The sequence below is a fragment of the Tiliqua scincoides genome, chromosome 2 (assembly GCF_035046505.1).
Source record: "Tiliqua scincoides isolate rTilSci1 chromosome 2, rTilSci1.hap2, whole genome shotgun sequence".
NCBI classification, from domain to species: Eukaryota; Metazoa; Chordata; class Lepidosauria; order Squamata; family Scincidae; genus Tiliqua; species Tiliqua scincoides.
Genome location: NC_089822.1, coordinates 74,554,963 through 74,577,306, shown reverse-complemented (window position 1 = coordinate 74,577,306; position 22,344 = coordinate 74,554,963).

Here is a 22,344-nt window from a genome sequence, read left to right as displayed (position 1 = left end):
TCATCACAGACCATGTGTGTGCTTTTATAGTTTTTGGGGGTCTGTGTGCATCCTTTCTATTCCCGCACCCTGTCCCAGCCATCGGACAAGTCACTGGTGGGTCGGGGTTGTCCCTCCCACCTGCAGATGATGTGCATCAGCTCTCCCCAGACTGGGCATGACCAAACTCTGCCTGTGTGGGTGCAGCCACTTCCTTGCTCAGCCAACCATTTCCAGCTGCATCACAAATGGGCAAAGATCCAGTTTTGGAGGCTGTAATAGTGGGGGATAAAACCATGGCTGAAACCTATGATTTCTTTTTTTTTATTAGCCAGCCCTGGATTACCTGTGGCAAGAAAGATGGTGGTATAAATGTGTTAAATGAAACGAACATTTTTATTTCATTCTAGGTAGGTATATCTATTTCCTCTTACCATGCTTTAAAAAAAAAGCCAGAACCAACTTTTATACAAACACTCAAGCCCTTGGAAATTTTAATCAGAAGTACCCAGAAACTCGACTCTGAAAAAAAAGATTGCATATTTTAGACAGCCTTCTGCAGTTTGATGCTCAGGTTCTTGTTACTGGGAATGGGGGAGGGGAGGAGAGAGAGAGACAGGAAAGAGTGCATTTAAATGTGTTCTGTGTCATTTGCTGCATACACACACTGGAGCATTTCCAGCCACTGGTTCAGTGCTCTAAATATCTGCCCAACCTTGTTAGCTCCTCTTTCGCCCATTGTGGTATCCCTGATGCTCAGTAAATGACTGCCTTCAATTGCTCGCCTTGATAACGGAGCTCTGAACGCCAACCGCCAGCAAAACTCAAGTTGAATCAAGGGGCTGCTTGAATAATTTAGATGATTGTTACTTTTACGACTTCAACGCACTGAGGTCTAAATCCAGTATACATGAGCTACTGCACGACAGTCAAGTCTCTGCAGAATAGGACTATCAAGGAACCCACACTTTTCTGGGAGGATACAGGGAGAGAGAGAGAGAGGGAGAGGGAGAGGGCAGCAATTCAATTTCATTGGGGCTTGTTTAACAATACATGCTGGAGTGCAGCTTGTAACAAGAAAATAATAATCTTGTCAGTGCAGCATGTGCCCAGCCTAACTCAAGTGCCAAGCCTTCTGAGATTCGGAAATCTTTCATCAACAGCATTTGTCTATCTCCCCTTCTAACATGTGTTAACTGCAGCTACAGAAGAAGCTGGCCAGGAATGATGGTTCAGCAATCATTCAAAGCTGGCTCTGCAACAAGGAGACAGTCTCTCTTGTGTATTCAGGGCTCTACTTTCAAAGAAGAGCAGTGCCTCTAAATACTAAATTGAATATTATACCTCTGCTAACATGTTGAATAAAGCTGGCATGGTAGAATTAAGGAACAAGATGGAACATTAGAAGCAGATGACTGCTAAGATGCAACGAGACTACTAGGATGCAATAAGGCTGACCTGCTGCAGTGCCAAACAATCCCCATAATCTACCTTCCTACCAGTGTTATGGATTGGCATAACTGCACCTAGAAGTATCAGAAATACAGTTGTTGGGGTTCCCCTCCTCCCACAGGTCCCCAGCTTACCCAGGGACAAGACTTCTGGGCCAGAGGATCAGGGAGGAAGCTGGTGGAACATGAGGCTCCAGCAACTTCCTTCTTGCATCAGTGGTGTTCTGGGTAATACAAGCTCAGTAACCTGCACTCCATGCTTTCAGGGAGGCATCTGAAGTACCAGATTGCATAAACACTCAGCTGACCCCAACCACCAATCCCAATTAACCAAGCTCGATGAAGCCGACACCCTGAGCTTGCTATTCAGTCTAAGCAGTGTGTATATGTGTTGGTGGACTCTGCCTAAGCTCTGGGTTGCTCCTTGTATTGCTGCTCTGACACATGTCTGGTTTTGACTACAGACCTGCATCTGCCCCTCTCGGCCCTCTGTTGCTGCCTGACACTCAGCCTCTGCTTGTTTGGGGCCACTTGGACTAACAACCAGCCAGTCCCAGAACTCAACTCCATAGAATCAGACTTTTGCCAGGCAGGCCTGACAAAAATATAAGATACTATAGCCTTAAACCACCCATTTTCAACCACTGTGCTGTGGCACACTGGTGTGCCGCGAGTGGTCCCCAAGTGTGCCGCGGGAGTTTGGCAGAGGGTCATTTTTTAATAGGACCATCGGGGGATATGAGCCCTCCACCAACAGTATGGTGTGCCTTGTCAGTTGTCCAAAAATCGATAAATAATAATAATAATAATAATAAACTTTATTTATATCCCGCCCTTCTCCCCAAAGGGACCCAGGACAGCTCACAACATATTAAAAACAGATTAAAAACATAATTTAACCACAGATAAAAACATATTAAAAACACATTAACATATACCCATAAAAACCATAGTCAGATAAAAAGTCAGATAAAAAGAGCAAAACGTAGCAAATAAAGCGCGTTACAATAATCTAACCTCGATGTCACCGTGGCATGGATCACCGTGGCCAGGTCTGCACGATCCAAGTATGGCCGCAGCTGGTGCACCAGCCGAAGCTGAGCGAAGGCCCCCCTAGCCACAGCCGCCACCTGGGAATCCAGGAGCAGCTGCGAATCCAGGTGGACCTCCAAGCTGCGGACCTGCTCCTTCAGAGGGAGTGCAACCCCATTCAGAGCAAGCCGATAGTCCAATACCTGCATCGAGGATTTCCGAACCAGGAGAGCCTCTGTCTTATTCGGATTTAATTTCAGCTTATTAGCCCCATCCAGATCCTCACTGCTTCCAGACAGCGCTCCAGGCCCTCAACTGCCACCCTGGAGTCTGGAGGAAAGGAGAGATAGAGCTGGGTGTCATCAGCATATTGATGACACCCCACTCCAAACCCCCGGATGACCTCTCCCAGCGGTTTCATGTAGATATTAAATAGCATGGGGGACAGAATTGAACCCTGTGGCACCCCGCACCTCAAAGGCCAGGGTGTCGAACAGGCATCCCTAGCACCACCATCTGGGACCGACCCTCCAAGTAGGAGTGGAACCACCGCAAAACAGTGCCTCCAACTCCCAACTCGGCCAATCGGCCCAGAAGGACACCATGGTCGATGGTATCGAACGCTGCCGAGAGGTCCAGCAGGACCAACAGGGACTGTCCAGTCCCCGGCGTAGGTCATCCACCAAGGTGACCAAGGCAGTTTCCATCCCAAAGCCTGGCCTGAAACCAGATTGAAAAGGATCCAGATAATCCGTTTCATTCAAGACCCTCTGGAGTTGGGCCGCCACCACCCGCTCAATTACCTTGCCCAGAAACGGGATGTTGGAGACTGGCCGGTAGTTATCCAACACTGTGGAATCCAGGGAGGGCTTCTTCAGGAGGGGGCGAACCACCGCCCGTTTCAAAGCGAGTGGTAACGTCCCCTCCATCAAGGAAGAGTTAATGGCGTGCCTTGAGACAAAAAAGGTTGAAAATCACTGCCTTAAACAAACGTTGTACTCCTCAGGGGACCCAGATTTGTCCACCATAGGGAGGATCTTTACCTGGGTACCAGTTTCTTTGATGCAGATGAACACGGTACTCGTGGTCTGTAGGGCTGGGGGGTTTCAGGAGATGTTAGTGCAAGGATGGGGCTTGCTGGCACACTGTCACTTCCTCCCTAACAGTTATTTATCTTTCTGGAATCTACAGTAGGTCTACAGTTCTGGTGGTGTCTTGGTGATATAATCCAAGGTGATTACTTAACAAAGGGCGCAATCCTTATCCCTTATGTCAGTGCTTTCCAGCACTGACATAAGGGCAATGCAGCTCTGAGGGAAGGGAACAAACATTCCCTTACTTTGAGGAGGCCTACGTGAATGACACCCAACTGCAGGATGCAGCACATATCCCATGGGCACTGCTATGCCAGTGCTGGAAAGCACTGACATAAGGGGTTAGGATTGCGCCCAAAGAGGCATACCCCCCCAAAAAAATTTTTTTATTTTGTTGCAAATAATGTCTCTCTGTGTAAGTTTAGAAACATACCATACATAGCATAAGAAAAAAATGAATGTAGATTAAGCTGAAGGAAATAAAGAAATAAATGGACAGGGAGCATACTTAATTGCTAGCAAAAGAAATGGGGTTCAGGTGTGACTGGAAGCAACTGTTGAACTGGAAAGTGTTCCCCCAATCCCTAATGTGTGGAGACTACAGGTTGAGTCTTGTTATCTGTTCCCAGAACTCATGGGGATGGCAAAAATCACATTAAAGCAAATCAATTTAAAAAACAATGTCCCTTTGTGAGGCGATTTAAAAACAGCCTTGCTGATCTTTGTGATGTAAGACGGAGTCATTAGGCAGGCAATCTATCAATCACTCTCTCAACAGGTGCTTCCGAAGACTTCACTCCGAGCCAGCGGCCCCTCCCTTCACCCACAGCACAGCTCTGGGAAAGAATGCAAAGTGATTATTGTTCTTTCATGTGCTCTGGGGGGGGGGGGTTGCTTGCCTTGGAGTGAAGCTGCTCTAGTACCTGGAGAGAGAGTGATTGATGGATTGTCAGCTGGCTGCCCTCTCTCGCATTAACGAAGCTATTGTTAAATGACTTTAATTTAAAGGGCCCTTTTCATCACATTGAGATATAACTGCAGTTAAAAAAATCCATGGGTAATTAGGTTATAACTGTACTCATAGTTATTTAGTATGGAGGGAAATGCACGCTGCACCTGATCGCTAGCATTTTCTTGATAAGTAGCAAGGTTGAGCTCCAGTATTGAAAATAGTTGCCAAGGCCTCACAATATACGTGCTGTCAAACAACCTAAATCTTTTCAAGGAAATAGCTGTTATCCTACAGCAGGCCTTACTTACTTATTTTCTAAAGCAGTCATTTTCAACCACTGTGCCGTGGCACATTGCTGTGCCGTGAGTGGTCCACAGGTGTGCCTCAGGAATTTGGGGGAAGATTATTTATTAGTACGGCCAATGGGGAAGTAAGTCCCCCACTGGCAGCATGGTGTGCCTTGTCAATTGTCAGAAACCTGATGGTGTGCTTGACAATTTTAGTTCCTTGTCAGTGTGCTGTGAGATGGAAAAGGATGAAAATGGTTGCTCTAGAGCAGCATAAGGACTGAGAGGCAATGTGCTAAAGTTTGAAGTGCAACCTTCCTAGTGTTACTAGTGGCCCAACAGATTTGAGCCTACAGGCTTGATATACCGGTGGATCTTGTGATCTGTCAGCACATAGTATGCCATTGTGTTGGCCTCAGTGTCATTCTGAGGCCTGTTATCGACTATGAAGCAGCCAGGAATCCCCAGTGGCAGGCTGTAGATTGCCCACTGAAGCAGGGAAGGTGACTGCAGGGTAGTTTGATAGCAGATCAGATGGAGATTGTGTGTGGCCAGGATGGGAGGATCTTGGTGGTAGCTACTCATGCTGAGATTCTATCCACCTTTTCCTGCACCTTTCCCTGCCCCTTATGAAATCCATGGGTTCCAAATCCACGGATTCAGCAGGCCCTTGTATTGGCAACCTTCAGTCTCGAAAGACTATGGTATCGCGCTCTGAAAGGTGGTTCTGGCACAGCGTCTAGTGTGGCTGAAAAGGCCAATCCGGGAGTGACAATTCCTTCCACACCGGGAGCAAGTGCAGTCTGTCCCTGGTCTGTCTCCCTGGCTATGGGCATTCCTTCTTTGCCTCTTAGCCTCAGACTGTTGGCAAAGTGTCTCTTCAAACTGGGAAAGGCCATGCTGCACAGCCTGCCTCCAAGCTCAACGAGCAGGCCCACCATATAATTATTTCAGCATGAAGCTTTGTGGACTGCAGACTACTTAACCAGATGCATCTAATTAAGGTTGCAATTCTATACACATTTTCCTGAGATTGAATCCCACTGAATTCAATGGGTCTGACTTCCAAGTAGACATACATAGGATTGTACTGTAAGTCCACCCATTCATGCTTTCTGTACTGAGCAGTTGGTCAGACTACATAACCTCCAAGGCATCCTTTGACTTTAACATTATATGATTTTAATTCCACCCAAAGCTTATACTGCCCCCTCCCCCAAAAGTCTTTACGGTGCTACAGGATTACACTGTTGCTTTTACGAGGGATATTGTAGCACTGTGTAAAGTTTAGAATAGATCCTTTCCCTGATCCTAGCCAGCATTTCGGAAAACCTTAATCCATCCAAAGTTTCATAATGAACTAAAATGGAGGGGGCATGCTGGGAAAAACTAGAGAATGATCTATAGAAAGATATACACAACAAGAGTCACTTGTCAGAAACCTGATGGTGTGCTTGACAATTTTAGTTCCTTGTCAGGGTGCTGTGAGATGGACAGCTTAGGTTGCTAGCTTAGGTTGCTAGGTTGGTCTTTTTAAACATTAAGATTCCATGCCAGTTTTTTCAATGCTCCCTGGGACACAGGGACATGACACACTGCAGACAAATCTTGCCAGTTGCTTTTATTTCCCTCCCTGGAACCCACCAAACAATTCCTCTAGCTAATTCTACAACATGGTGACCATACAGCACATTCTTCCCCCAAACAATTCTATTCCCTACAAAACCAACCTCATTCCTGTACTCTTATTGTTCTTGTTCAATGGGAGGGATACACTGCTATTCCTTAATGAGACTATTCAGCAGACACAGTAGCCTCTTTCTATAGCGGCTGGTTGCGTGCCAGTCATCCATCACCAGTCACGAGTTTCTATTGTGCTGTATCTGTAGCAGCGTTGTGGGAATAGAAGAGCAAAACAGTTTGGGGCTAACGTGATACAATATTCATGGCTGCTTACTGTACAAGCAGCATTCTGGTTTATTGCCTGGCTTTAAAATGTCCGGCATTCGCTTCTTTGACATGTAATCATTCGACTTGCAAAAGTCCGCATTCCAGAATACCTCCGGAAACGTCTGGAGTCTAACAGCAAGTCCTCTGCCACTCTCCCATGGAAAGCGCTCGCTCTAGAGAAAAAAAAAAAAGAATCGCAGCTGTACATAATCCAGCACCCCAGTTGCTCTGGTTTGGTTTGCGCCCAGAACTTCAGTGCCAGCATTGTTTATGACTCCCGTGAGCTGAAAAAGAGAAAAATGCTTATTGATGTGCAAATGAGCAACATACTCAGTAACCATTTCTATTCAGCATTCCGCTGCCCCCAAGCTATTGTGTCGTGCTGGTATTTTCCTAAACTGGTACAAAAATGTACAAGCATTTTGCCCTATTGAAGTGTAGCAAATTGGCATGCTGAGGAATACAAGAGGGGAAGAAACTGCCCTTGCAAAGGTTATGATTTTATGCAGGAGAGCTGGAGCTTCCCATCGCAAAAACACAGAGACTTAAAGTGTGTACACACATATTTAAACACCTGGGCACCTGGGAAAGGCTACAGTGTTTGGATCTCTTTAGTCTAGAACAGGGGTGTCCAAACCCCAGCCCTGGGGCCACTTGCGGCCCTCAGAAACTCCCAATCCAACCTGCAGAGAGCCCCCAATCTCTAATGAGACACTGGCCCTCTGGAGACTTGCTGGAGCCCATGTTGTTTTGGGTGTTGCATGATACAGCCCTGCTGGCTGGTAACATGCAAAGCAGGGAGTCCTTAATTTCACCCATGGATAGATTCAGGAGTGCCAGAGAGCAGCCTGTCGCTTGCATTTCTCCTTTGCCCATTTCTCAATGTCCAAATTGGCTCATATACTAGTTCTGGCATGAACTTCTGTAACAGAGCATGTCCACCACCACTGCTTCTGACTGCCTTGGAGGAATACTGCCAGTGATATTCCATTTGCCAGTGACCTTGTTTCTGTGTGTATTCAGTGCGCTGTGTTAACCTCCCTGATTTACTCCTATGGAATTGTACATGCAGCCAGAGAAGAAAGCACACCCGGTGTGCCTGTCGGTTATGCCCGCAGCAGCATTTTTCTGAAATTTGTCTGCATTTGTCTGAAAGGGGCAGATCTGAACAAGGGGAAGTTTCCTTCAATCTATTTAAAACCCCAAGCAGCAGAATTTCAAGTCACATGGAGGAATTTTCTCCCTGTTCTGCTCTGGCCCTTGTAGACAAACACTGAATACACAACTGGCAGGAGATGAGCCATAGCCCGTGGCTACAGCAGGAGTGTAGCTAACCAGAACTCTCCTGATTCCTCATTATATGTCTCCTGAATAGAAGGGAGTATTTTGCCTGAAAGGGCCATATCCTTTTCCCTATGCTAATGTGCTTCAAAATGTTCCCCATTTTGCTCAGCTCAGAAGACACTGACTGAGTTCAAACTCAATAGAGCAGCGATTTTCAACCTTTTTCATCTCACAGCACACTGAGAAGGCACTAAAATGGTCAAGGCACACCATCAGGTTTTTGACAATTGACAAGGCACACCATGCTGCCAGTGGGGAGGGGGCGCTCACATCCACCATTGGTCCTACTAATAAATGACCTTCCCCCAAATTCCTGTGCACACCCATGAACCACTCACAGCACACCAATGTGCCATGGCAGTGGTTGAAAATGGCTGCAATACCATCAACAAGACAGCAATCAGGCAGCTGCCTGAGTTCAAGGCAGATATTTCTAGAAGAAAACAGCCATTGCTGCTAAGGATAGTGTTCACAGATTTTACACATCATCAATCTAATCCTGCACTGACCCTTCACAGGGACCAATTCCTTTGTCCAGCTTGCCAACATAAAAGCACAACAAAACATCTTTTCCTAGGTGGTCATAATTTTATTTTGGCCGAAATCCACATTTAAGTTTAGTCCACTTTGCAGGGTTGAGTAATAGCAATAGACTGCCAGTTTCATCCAAAAGCAGAAGTTGGCCATATCCTCTACCAGGTGAATGTCAGTTTAACCTGACCTTTCCCTTTCTGACATACTTGCCAGGCTGTTGTCTGCTGGAGGCTGGACAACAATTGCAAGAACACGATGACCTGAATTACATGGTACCTCTACATCAGTTGGAAGGCGTCTTTCCATTTCCAGTGCCGCTGGGCTTTACAGGCTCTTGTAAGGTAGAGAACAGCCACTGCAAGCAACACAGGCTAGTTCTTATGGTCTAATTCTTACAGATGAGGAGCTAAACACATGTACGGGTTTTACTAGCATATCAGGGAGAAGACAGATATAGAACTCTTCCTCTTATACCTAATCTTCTATGTGGACAGACTGATGATGATGAAGATGTATGGGAGAACATTCAGTCATGCAAACCTCTGACTGCAGTATGAAGGTGTATATCTCAGAATTGACCACTTCAGTGGGAGTGAAGCCTATGTTAGCAGAGCTTGAAATAGATGTTTCCTGGCATTGCAGCAGCATCTTTTGGGTGCACTCAGGAAGGGGACAAAACTGGAAAGGAAGTCAGCAGTCTGATATCCTGGGTGCCAGGTAGAAGAGAGAATGGGGGTGCTTGACACAGCAGGTCCGCAAATGGCAGCAACAACAAAATGTGGAAGAGTTTGGGTCTCTTTAAGTCCTTGTGGGGGGAGGGGTGGTGACAGCCATGATCGCGCCACTGCAGGAGACAAAGGGGATTTTTTTTCTATTGCTATGGCCCTTCAGAGGGTCCAGGGACAAAAACTTCAGTTTTTGTCATGAAACCAGATGTGGGTTCAAAGTGCAGTTTCAAGCTGTTTGGAGGCCTGCACAGGGGTCCACAGGCCTTCACAGGGCCATAGCACCCCCCCACCCCAAGTAGAAAAAAAATTCTTTCCAGTGGTAGCATGATTGCAGCAATCCGGTCGCCACCATCGCCCTGCCCCAGGCAGAGCTGTCCTGGTTGAGGTGTCCTCCGTTTGGGAATCTCTGCTCTATTGTTTTGCTCCCCTACCAAGAATGAGGCAATTAACTCTTGATATGTGTTGGAGGTCAGTGCCTGCATTAACATATACCTCTTGATTAGATTTAGCCATGAAGTGTATGCGGAAAGTTTATTTACATCGCTAACAACTCTGTGTACTCAAAGTCAGGAAGTTCCAGGGAGTGGCTTTTTCTTACAGGCTCAAATGTGCTGTGCAAACAAAGTGTGGCAACTCATGGCATTCTCCAAGAAACAAAAGGATTCACCCAAGCCAACCAGCTAGAGTTAGGGATGTGTGTGGGATTGCTTGGATGAGCCAAAGTGTAGCCTTCCTTGAGGCATGTGGGAACTGAAGCTTCTTATCTTGTTGGCTTGTTATGATTCTTTCCTTCCTCTTTTTCCCCTCTCTAATTGTTGTGATGCACTGGACATTTATTATGGAGCTCTGTAAGTCACCTTGGGCATTAGCTTTGGTATGGGAAAGGCAGGATATAAATTTAACAACAACAACATTCAGTTCCAAAGTTATCAGTTCCCTTATTGGAATTGTACTCTGGGTTGTGTTCTCCCGGCAGGCACCATTAAATACAAATTAAATTTGTGTCAGACAACAAAGGCATGAAGGGAACAATTCTGCTCCTCGCCATTGTTTGACCCCCCCCCCCCAGCAACTAGTATTAAGAAATTTACTGCTTCTGATGAATTTGTCTGTAATCTAAGCCAGGGGTCTCCAAACCCCGGCCCGCAGGAAGCCTCTTTCTGGCCCGCGGCCAACCTCTTGTCCCCTGAAAGCCTCTGGCCCACTCAACTGAACATGACCAGAACTGTGCTCTGATTGTGTCTGGAGGGTGTTCTGAGGGCCAGGGAGGTTGAATGAATGAGCCCATTTATTCATTTATTCACTCATCTAAGTTTCATCTCTAATTTATTTATTTAAATTTTATTTTGAAATTTTTTTCCGGCCCTCCACACCACGCCAGATATTTGATGCGGCCCTCTGGCCAAAAAGTTTGGAGACCCCTGATCTAAGCTGATGGCCATCACTACATCTTGTGGCAACCAATTCCTAATGTTAATTATGCATTGTGTGACACACTAATTTCTTTGGTCAGAATCCATTGCCAATCAATTTCATAGGGTATCCCAGGTTCTAACATCATGGGAGAGGACACACATTCCCAGCTAACACAGTTTGTGATTAAGTTTCCTACTACTTTGTTTTAAGAAGCAGTCCAGTTGTGCAGGTTAGCATCAACCTTGGGCCAGAACTCCTGAGAACTTGTGTTAGATTATCTCCTTTGCAATTGGTGGGACCATGTTGTTCCCGGCTGACGGCTACAAGTCATCTGTGCAAGTGCTGCCTTTTATGCTCGGTATTACGTGCCCTTTCACCATTTTTCCTTATTATCACTTCCTTTCTTGTATATTCACAGCACAAGAGCTGTCGGACCAGAGCAAGGTGGCTCTGTGCTGCAGCTCTTGAAATGCACGTAAAATTTATTTTATACATGTGTATTGCTTGTGCTGTCATGAATGGCTTTGCAAGAGGCTGTGATCCTGTCCTCCACCCTCCTTGCAGAAGGTGTGTGTGTATATATGTGTGTGTGTTTTACTGGACTATTCATTGAGAGACAATGGTGGGGTTATTTTTTAGTTATTCATTATGTTTTCTGTGTATAGTAGACTGCTGCAGCACAAGAGACATTCCTAACTGTGAGATGATGGATCAAATGCAAACTACCTGGCTATCCTTCATCCCTCCTCTGCAGTAGTCCTTTTCAGCTCATTTTTAGTTTTGAACCTTACAGCTGTGAGAGTTCAGCTCCCAGTTAGATGTGCTTTTACCCATGCAATAGCCAGTGGGGTCTAACAAGTGCAAGGAGGCTTACGTGCAACAATTAGTGGATTATTGGAGACTGGAAACCACAAACAAGGTCTTTGTCATAATTACTTCCAATTAACAGATGTACATGAATAAAAGTGACTTTGAACACTTTTAATATGAGCAAGATAAAGGATGTAACCAGCGAAGCCTTAAAATGAGAGGAGGATCACACATTGTGTGTGTGTGAATCTCCACTGCACCTGTAATGGGATGCTATCTTTCATGGCCTGGTTCCTTTAACGGACACTTAGCATATAGAAATTCAGCACATGATGGCATGGAGGTAAGACAAGGGAACAGCTTTGCCTGCTTCATTTCTCTTTCTCAGGCTGCTCTTAGGGCAGTGGTTCTCGAACTTTTCTGACTCGCACCTCCCCTGATCCTTGTAGCCATTTGCCACGGCTCCCCATTACAACACCTCACCTCAGTTATCCCCAAAATGGGGATGAAGGTGTTATAATTATACACTAGAAACCAAAAAACAGCTGCCAGCACTCTGAGGCTACAATGCTAACCACACTTACCTGAGAGTAAGCCCCATTGAACAAAATAGGACTTACTTCTGAGTAGACCTGGTTAGGTTTGTGCCCTGAGTTTGTTAGCAGCACACCTGGAGGGTTTTGGAAAGGGGGGGGAGTAATGAATTTGCTGGGGGAGGGGAAGGCTTTGTTTTGTGTGTATCTGCTAATTGCAAACTGATGCAAACTGAGACCTAGAGACTGTTTGGCTGGAATCCTACCTGACTTTCCTGGGAGTAAGTCCCATTGAACACAATAGGACTTACTTCTGAGTAGACCACGCTAGGATTGTGCCTTTTGTCTTATAATGGCAGCCAACAGAGTATCCCCCCCCCCCAAAAAGGAGGCAGGAGGAAAAGGGGGAATGGTTAAAAAGGAATGGGGATTTTTATTTTTAATCAATTTTTGGAGACAAAGCCATCAAGTGTGGCTTTTTTCTTTTTTGAAGGGGGAGGAAAAAGAGAAAGGTGAGGATCCTTGGTTAAGCTGACACAGACCCAAACCTATGTAGGTCTACTCAGAAGTAAGCCCCATTTGAGTCAATGGGGCTTACTCCCAGGAAAGTGTGGAAAGGATTGCAGCCACATACAGCAAGATTACAACTCACCCCAAAGTAGATGGGGTCTGCTCACACACTTACACCCAACATGCAGATGCCACCCCTGTTCCCCCAGGCAAGACGGAGGGATGCAGACTGGGGCATTTAGTCACCCCCCCCCAGGAGCAGGCTGGCTCCTTCCTTCCCAAGCAGAGGAAAGTGCTGCACTGCCTATACTTACTTTAAAGCCTGCCAAGAGCAAACTCTGTGCTGATGAGATGCAGCACTTCTCTCCTCCAGCCTTGACCAATCCCAGGATACCCAGGGTGAGGGGCACACTGGGAAATGTAGTCCTTGGGGCCAGGTTGCACATGGAGAGAGCTCCATGATGAGATGCAGCACCTCTGCCTGCCTACCCAGCCAGCCTTCTCTCCCACCTCCCCCCACCATGTTTCATAGCCCTCTCAGCCTCTCGCTGCCCCACCCACCACAGCTGCAGAAAAGCAGCAAGTCAGCAGGCAGCACGTGCAGCTGAGCAGAGCAGAGAAGCCCGTCTCCCCGAGATGCCTGGCGATGCCCCTGGAGTCTAGCCACACCTCACTAGGGAGACGGGATGCACAGATTGAATACCTCAGTCTTAGGGGCAGTAAAAAAGAAAGAAAGAATGCAACCTTTATCTGCTCTTATTCAGTGTGTGAGCCTGTAGCTCACTGATAACAACTTGATGGCAAGTTCTGTGATTTGCAATGCGTGAGGCACATAAAGCAGAGACCACAGACTGTCTTCCCATTTGTCTTTCCATTCGATGAACTGTGTGTTTGCATTGCATCACCCTGTTGGAAACAGATACAAAGTGGAGGCCGCATGGCTTCCGAAATATTTGGCACAGCATGTCTCCCAACAACCCTCACACTGTACCCTTGCACTGCAGTAGCAGTAGCCTTGCATACTTTGCCTCGTCAACGTTCCGTCAGCATCCTGCTGCATATGCCCACACTGACAGTGTAGTAGATTTCCATGCCCTTGAAAGCCCCTGGCCCAAAGCAGGAGACTGGATGATTTTCGGTGCTAGCATGTCCGATGCTATGGAAAGACACGAGCGGCTTTCTGCAACATTCAAGGGCTTCACTACCATGTGAGGCATCAGCTACGCTGGAGGTACAGATACATCAGTAGAGCATGTGAGGAAAGCTGCTGTTCACTAAGCAGCAGCTGCAGACTTCGTAAATGTTGACAAGGAGCATATCAGGCTGCATAAGCCGCATCTGCTCTTTGGAAGACACTGGATGCCTTCCTCTCTCTCTCGCTCTCTCTCTAACACACACACACACACACACACACACACACACACACACACACAGATTTCCTGAATATTGCAAAATGCATTGCTCCTAGGTGCAGAAAGCACACAGAAAAACCCCATGTTGTTACAAAGCCTAGAAGACAAATGAGATTTGGGAAAAACAGAGCACCTAAAGGCACTTCCTTTTAAATTCATTTGAAAAATAAACCAAGGACTAGAAAGGCACAGGAGTTACTGACTACCCCCACAGAGTGATTGGCATTCTGGACCGTAGCCAGATCCATCTGGAACATCAGTGTAATGCAACATCTTGAGATGCTGCACAAAGACAGCAAATAATTGGTTGTACTGGGGTCTGGAGTCAAAAAGGAGGCCAGGGAGACAAAGGAGGGGAGCCAGAAATTTCCTGGGATCTCAGAAAATGTTAGCATATAATGTGTGAAAACTAGCATTTACATTTTGTTTTATATAGAGGTATAACCTAATTATCCACAGATTTTTCACCCACAGTTTTATCTCAATGCAATTAAGGAAATGCAATTTCCTTTCAATTAAAGGAAAAAAGTTGTTTAACAATAGCCTCGTTAATGTGAGAGAGGGCAGCTGGTTGACAATCCATCAATCATTCTCTCTCCAGGCACTTAGAACAGCTTCACTCCAAGGGAAGCGACCCCTCCTATCCCCCTGAGCGCATGAAAGAAAGATAATCACTTTGCATTGGCGAAGGGAGGAGTCACTGGTTCCAAGTGAAGCCTATCTAAGCATCTGGAGAGAAACTGATGGAAAGATTGTCTGCCTAATGCCTGTCTTACATCACAAAGGTCAGCAAGGCTGTTTTTAAATTGCCTAGCAAAGGGACATGGTTTTTTAAATGGATTGGCTTTCATGCGATTTTGACCATCCCCTTGAGTTCTGCAAACCACACCCTTGTGAATAACGAGACCCAACCTGTATTGTAATTCATAATAATTATGATCCAATGATTGTAGTGATCCAATGATCCCTGGTGTGCAGCAGAGTGAAACTGCAAACAAAGCGACTGTATCACACGAAAAAGGAAGGAAGACCTCGCATTGATACCAGCAAGACCCGGGATCAGAGAAAAGTGGAGGAATTTGCACAAGCGCTTGAGGAATCTCTTCCAGGCCCGGCCGACGCAAACGCATCCAGCAGATGGGAACATTTCAAGAATACCGTTTACAACACCGCCTTGTCCATATTCGGCAAGAAGACCAACAAGGCGGCAGACTGGTTTGAAGCCCACTCTGAGGAGCTGACACCAGTCATTGAGGAAAAGAGGAGAGCTCAAGCAGCATACAAGGTCTGTCCCAGTGAGCGCAACCTGCAGGTCCTCCGAACTGCTCGCAGCAAAGTCCAACAGACTGCCAGGAGATGTGCTAACGACTACTGGCTCCAGCTCTGTTCCCAGATACAGATAGCAGCTGACACGGGCAACATCAAGGGGATGTATGATGGTATCAAGCAGGCCCTAGGTCCAACACAGAAGAAAATTGCCCCTCTGAAGTCTGCCACAGGCGAGGTCATCCAGGATCGGGCGCAGCAGATGGAACGCTGGGTGCAGCACTACTCTGAGCTATATTCCAGAGAAAATGTAGTCACCGAAGAAGCACTGAACAACATTGAGTGCCTGCCTGTGCTGGAAGAGCTTGACAGTGAACCAACCCTAGAAGAACTTCACGTGGCCCTGGACTCCCTTGCCTTTGGCAAGGCACCTGGAAAAGACAGCATCCCTGCTGAAGTCCTAAAATGCTGCAAAGAGATCATCGTCACTGAGCTGCATGAAATCCTCTGTCTCTGCTGGAGAGAAGGTGGAGTACCTCAAGACATGAGGGATGCAAACATCATCACGCTGTACAAGAACAAAGGTGACAGGGGTGACTGCAACAACTACCGCGGCATCTCTCTCCTTAGCGTTGTAGGAAAGCTGTTTGCCCGAGTTGTACTAAAGAGGCTCCAGGTACTTGCAGAGAGCGTCTATCCAGAATCGCAGTGTGGATTCCGAGCCAACAGGTCCACCACTGATATGGTATTCTCCCTTAGACAACTGCAGGAGAAATGCAGGGAACAACGACAGCCACTCTTTATAGCCTTCATAGATCTCACAAAGGCTTTCGACCTGGTCAGCAGAGACGGCCTCTTCAAGATTCTCCCCAAGATTGGATGTCCACCCAGGCTCCTCAGCATCATCAGATCCTTCCACAAGGACATGAAGGGCACTGTTGTCTTCGATGGCTCCACATCAGACCCTTTTGACATCCGAAGCGGAGTGAAGCAGGGCTGTGTTCTTGCACCAACCTTGTTTGGGATTTTCTTCGCTGTCCTGCTGAAGCAGGCCTTTGGAACTGCAACAGAAGGCATCTATCTCCGGACCAGATCAGACGGAAAGCTCTTCAACCTCTCCAGACTGAGAGCAAAATCCAAAGTCCAGCTGAAATGTCTGCGTGACTTCCTCTTTGCCGACGATGCAGCTGTCACTACCCACTCTGCCAAAGATCTCCAGCAGCTCATGGATCGTTTTAGCAAGGCCTGCCAAGATTTTGGACTGACAATCAGCCTGAAGAAAACACAGGTCATGGTTCAGGATGTGGACTCACCTCCCTGCATTACAATCTCTGAGCATGAACTGGAGGTTGTCCATGACTTTGTGTACCTTGGCTCAACGATCTCCGACACTCATTCTCTCGATGCCGAGCTAAACAGGCGCATCGGTAAAGCAGCTACCACGTTTTCCAGACTCACAAAGAGAGTCTGGTCCAACAAGAAGCTGACGGAACATACCAAGATCCAGGTCTACAGAGCTTGCGTCCTGAGTACACTTCTGTACTGCAGCGAGTCATGGACTCTTCGCCCACAACAGGAGAGGAAACTGAGCGCTTTCCACATGCGCTGCCTCTGACGCATCCTCGGCATCACCTGGCAGGACAAAGTTCCAAACAACACAGTCCTGGAACGTGCTGGAATCCCTAGCATGTATTCACTGCTGAAACAGAGACGCCTGCGTTGGCTTGGTCATGTCGTGAGAATGGATGATGGCCGGATCCCAAAGGATCTCCTCTATGGAGAACTCGTGCAAGGAAAGCGCCCTACAGGTAGACCACAGCTGCGATACAAGGACATCTGCAAGAGGGATCTGAAGGCCTTAGGGATGGACCTCAACAAGTGGGAAACCCTGGCCTCTGAGCGGCCCGCTTGGAGGCAGGCTGTGCAGCATGGCCTTTCCCAGTTTGAAGAGACACTTTGCCAACAGTCTGAGGCTAAGAGGCAAAGAAGGAAGGCCCATAGCCAGGGAGACAGACCAGGGACAGACTGCACTTGCTCCCGGTGTGGAAGGGATTGTCACTCCCGGATTGGCCTTTTCAGCCACACTAGACGCTGTGCCAGAACCACCTTTCAGAGCGCGATACCATAGTCTTTCGAGACTGAAGGTTGCCAATACAAAAATGATTGTATGAAATTATGATCCACTGGAGCAGTGGTTCTCAGACTTTTAGCACTGGGACCCACTTTTTAGAATGAAAATCTGTTAAGACCCACCAGAAGTGATGTCATAAACAGAAGTGACATCATCAAGCAGGAAAATTTTAACAATCATAGACTAAAATCCTACCCACACTTATCCAGAAGTGATCCCCATTGACTATCACTGTTAAAAGCATATACAGAGTAGCCTGTTAAAAGTACAGATCTGCAACATTTCCCCAGATGTAGTCTCATACCATAGTAGCATCAACTCTAATATATTAAAAATAAAATATTGAAATGAATGGGGACCCACTTGATATTGGCTTGCAACCCACCTAGTGGGTCCCAACCCACAGTTTGAGAAACACTGAAATGGAGAAAGGAAGGGGCCAAAAGAAATTTTGTACCCCAAAGCAGGTCCAAAAGAATTTTTGTGCCACCTAGTAAAAGTTCCTCTGAGAAGCCCTTCACCTGACTTGACAGCAGCATGGAACAGTCTATCTTTCCTTCTTGTATCTGAAAAGGTGGAAAAAATGAAAGAAGTGTGGAGTGTAGCAGACAGAAGTGGGGAGTCACTGTAGTTACAGCATCTTTCCCCCACTCTCCTCTCAACACATCCTCTTCCTCCCTCTTTCATTTAACGTCCAGGAATATGGAAGGGAAAAGGGACCTGGAGCAGTACTTTGCTGCTTCAGTGATGGCAGGAGGAAAGGAAGTGAGGCAGTGGAGGTAGTAGCAGTGGGTGTCTATTCTTTTATGCTACCAAAAGAGGTGCAAGGAATCTGCATGTTTCTTTGGCCTTCCTCAGTGGCCTGCCTCTAAACCCCAAGTCCTAGCAGCAACAGATATTTACATAGACAGCTAGGCTGGGAGACAAGTGGCTGACCCTTCCAGTCTTTCCAAATGTTTGTGCACAGCAGCCATGCAGATCTAGGGTCTGGCCCCTGTGTAGTCCATTGTGGCAAATTAGGCTGGGTGCTGTGTTTGTTGAGGTATATTAAATAGACAAGTTTTGTTACGGACATTGATAGTATAAATTACCTGAAGATATGACCTACCAATCCATTATTCAGATTACTCAAACATGAAACATAAAATGCCAGATGGAAATTTGTTTCTATCTAAGAATCCATTTCTTTGAAGAAAGGAAACGGTGTTCATTTTCTTCAGGAGAAGAAAATATTTCTACCCTAGACATATTGTATTATGTTCAAATTAAGCAGACAACACGACCTTGCATGCCAGTAATTTGGGAGAAAATAAAATCTGTTCAATTGGATACCCGGTAGCAATTCAAAATGTAAGGATCTCATCCAGATTTATTGTTGTGGCTGGGTAAAGAGCTGATGACTGAGCGCAGCCAGCAAACACCTAGGGCAACATTTTAATATGTGGCTAGGCAATTTAATTTGTCACTGCTTAAAAAAAAAGACATAGACTACAGGCATTGATGTATTTGCACAAAAAAATACATGGGCATTTTAAAAGCAATTAATTAAGTATGCAATTTATATGAAAACAATTTACCCTTGGACATTATCTAGGAACCCCAAATGCACATGCAATTTTCCACGCCTTCCAATTTGTGGCCATAATTTATTTTGATTGTGCAATTAGGAAAGAAGTGTCTTATTAATTTCCATCTTTCAAAGTGAAGCAAGTCAAATTCAGCAACCACGATGCTTAGCCTGTAAGAAGGACAGTGCATCTTTTTGCACTGGGGAGAAAAAAATACTACTAAGCTCACGTAGGGCTAATAATAAAAAAAATAAAGATAGGGTGCACATCCGGTTAATGTTAGTCTTCGTAGTTAACGGGAAGGAGAGTAATTGTCCCTGTCCCTCTCTTTCAGTGGCTGTTGTTGTAGTCTCTTTTGCACCTTTTTTAAACGGTGAGCCTGTCCCTTTGGGACAGGGAACCCTTTATGGCAGTATTTTCCAAACTGTGGGTTGAGACTCACTGGTGGGTTGGGACTTGATTTTTGGTGGGTTGCAAAGAACTGAGCTGTGCTTCTAATGTCAACACAGGTGATGGCAAGATAACTAATTGCCTCAAGTCCAGATGCTATTCAAAATCAGATAGCTGCTAATTACTCTGCAAGCAGCTCAGCTCCTATATATTGCAATATAGCTGCTAATTGCCCTGCAAAAGAGCTCAGTAGCTATTTTGCAAACTGCAGAAGCTGAGTTCTTTGCAGAGCAATTAGCAATTATCTTGCAACTGCAGGAGATAATTGCCCTACAAAGAGCTCAGCTTCTGCAGTTTGCAAGGAGCTAAGCTCCAGCAGTTTGCAAGCATGTGTAAATATAAAAAGATAAAATAATTTTAGTTGATGCCTCCTAATGAAAATTTTTTAAAAAAACTGGAAGTTTTTTTTTTTTTTCCCCTGGGAAGATATGTGAAGGGAGGAGAGGATTAATAAAAGTCCATTAGGTCTGCCTCATTAAAAGAAATTGATTTTTTTTTGTAAATAAAGAAATAAGGGCAGGAGGTCTGGTCTAGGGGGTAGAGCCTCCATTAGCCTCCGAAGATAATATCAGAAGGTCGCCAGTTCGAGGACACCAGCAGCTCCCTGAACAGCTGAGAATGGCGAGAACTTGAAGCAGCTGACAAGCCCAGCTGAGTGATTCCACCTGCTCTTGGTGAGAGCAAGAAGCGTCTTGGCTGCCCTCCATGTGAGAGATGGAGCTGCTTGTCAGCCTGCGTGGGAGAACTGGAGGCCAGAAGTGAGACCAAACCAGGAAGATCCATTCTGAAATGTTGTTGGTTCTTGAAAGAGAGAACCTATGTGATTGTAGAAATCCCCTTGAGGGATTTAGAAACTCCTGCCTATGTAAACCGCCTTGAATAAAGTCAGAGGAGTAATCCGATGATCAGAAAGGTGGTATATAAATACCTAGTTGTTGTTGTTGTTGTTGTTGTTAACAGTGCAATCCTATCTTGCACTAGAACAGACAAGCCAGAAGACCTGCACTGTATCCACTACAAGATTGGGACCAGAAGTGGCTCATCCAGAGGCAAACTCGTCCCCTTACCCCTGGGTAAGGCCACCATGACCCCAATGGGTCTCCTTGAACTTGCACCACCTCAGGAGGTGGCACCACTCTAAGGAGAGCAGAGTGACTTCAAGCTGTTCCGTGCTGCTTAGGGAATAGGGTTGGGATCTGGCATAACAGCTGGGTCCCAGCCCCGCCTCCCATTCCCCACCTGCCTGCTCTCCAGAATGCCCTCTGCCCACCCTCCATCCGCCCCAGAATGCAGCTCACGCAAGAGGTCAAACAGTTGGCTTTCACACTGAGAGAAGTTGCATTGGGCCAGTGTGGGCTCCAGCAAGTCTCTGGAGAGTCAGAGGCTCATCGGAGACTGCGGGTTGGGGTTTGGGCACACCTGGTCTAGAGACCAATCCCAGGTGGATAAGAACATAAGAACAGCCCCACTGGATCAGGCCATAGGCCCATCTAGTCCAGTTTCCTGTATCTCACAGCAACCCAGCAAACGCCCCAGGGAGCACACCAGATAACAAGAGACCTGCATCGTGGTGCCCTCCCTTGCATCTGACATAGCCCATTTCTAAAATCAGGAGGTTGCACATACACATCATGGCTTGTAACCCGGGATACAAGAGGACATTTTCTTGTGTGTCCAGTTTAATTTTGTGCATAAAGAGAGACTAATTAACACCCAGTGCTGACCAGTAACATCTCTTTGATTTCACCCCTTTTAATCTCTATCCTAGAGTTAAAAAAATTCAATACGGTAGTTTTATGAATTTAATTGAATGGCGTTAAAAAAGGTAATACAAAATGAATATACTGATGTCATAAAAAGTATCTTTCATGGTTTTAGTATGGTTAAATGATTCTTTCAAATAGTTGGGGTCCTTTTGAAATTAATGGTTTATGGGGAGAATCACATACTAAGGAGAAATGCTCACCTTGAGGCCTTTACATTTTGAATCAAAATGCATTTCATATGCAAAAAGAAAATGTAACCAGCAAAGTGTCTGGCACAGGAGATTTTTTTTTTTAGGTTACCTAGCAAAAATACATCACCCAACTCTTGTTCCTCAGAAAATTATACAGGTGGCTGCACCTTGCTTGCACAGCTCATTTGAACCTCTGAACAAAAGTTACATCTTGGGTGCTTCCAGATTTTAAAGAAACGAAGTCTTTACTGATACCAAAGAAGGTCTCCAGCTGTCTTGGAGGTTCCTAAAGCTGTCCTCACCAACTTCATGACCAGATTCAATCAAGGAGTCCATGCTAATGAAGCAACTGGTCTCCAGAGCTTGTCACTGCTTCTGTGTTGCAGCCTTTGTAAGATGCAAAACAGTGGTGGCACCCATTTAAGGCTGGGGATCAAGGGCCATAAAGCTACAGAAGAAGGTTCCTTGTTGAGCTCACCCAATTAAAGATCCCATAAGATCCTATGGGAAGAAGAAGAAAAAACATGAAAAGCTGGGTCACATAACCCAAAATGTCTTTTGCCCTTTGCCTGAATATTTGCTGCTTGTTGGCTTGCTGGTGTTGAGTAAAGCCAATCGCATACCAGCTGATACCCAAGAACCACTCTGCCAAGCCAGAACCAGGACTGGTAATCACCCTGCTCCCAGTTTTCTTTCAAACCTTGTTCCTTTCTCTCCTTTCAGAACAACCAAAAACCACTAGGCAGCTGTCCTCTGTTGTCCACCTTTAAACGCACCCCTTTTCCCAGGAAAGCAACTTCCGTTCTCTTGCTGTGCTTTTCTCCTTGCAACAGGTATGGCTATAGCCTAGCCCCTGGCCTCATTTCAAAGCCCTTTCTGCCTTTTCACACCCCGTTTTTGTACAGGAGTATCAGTTAGATCTTGAGATTCTAGCCCCACG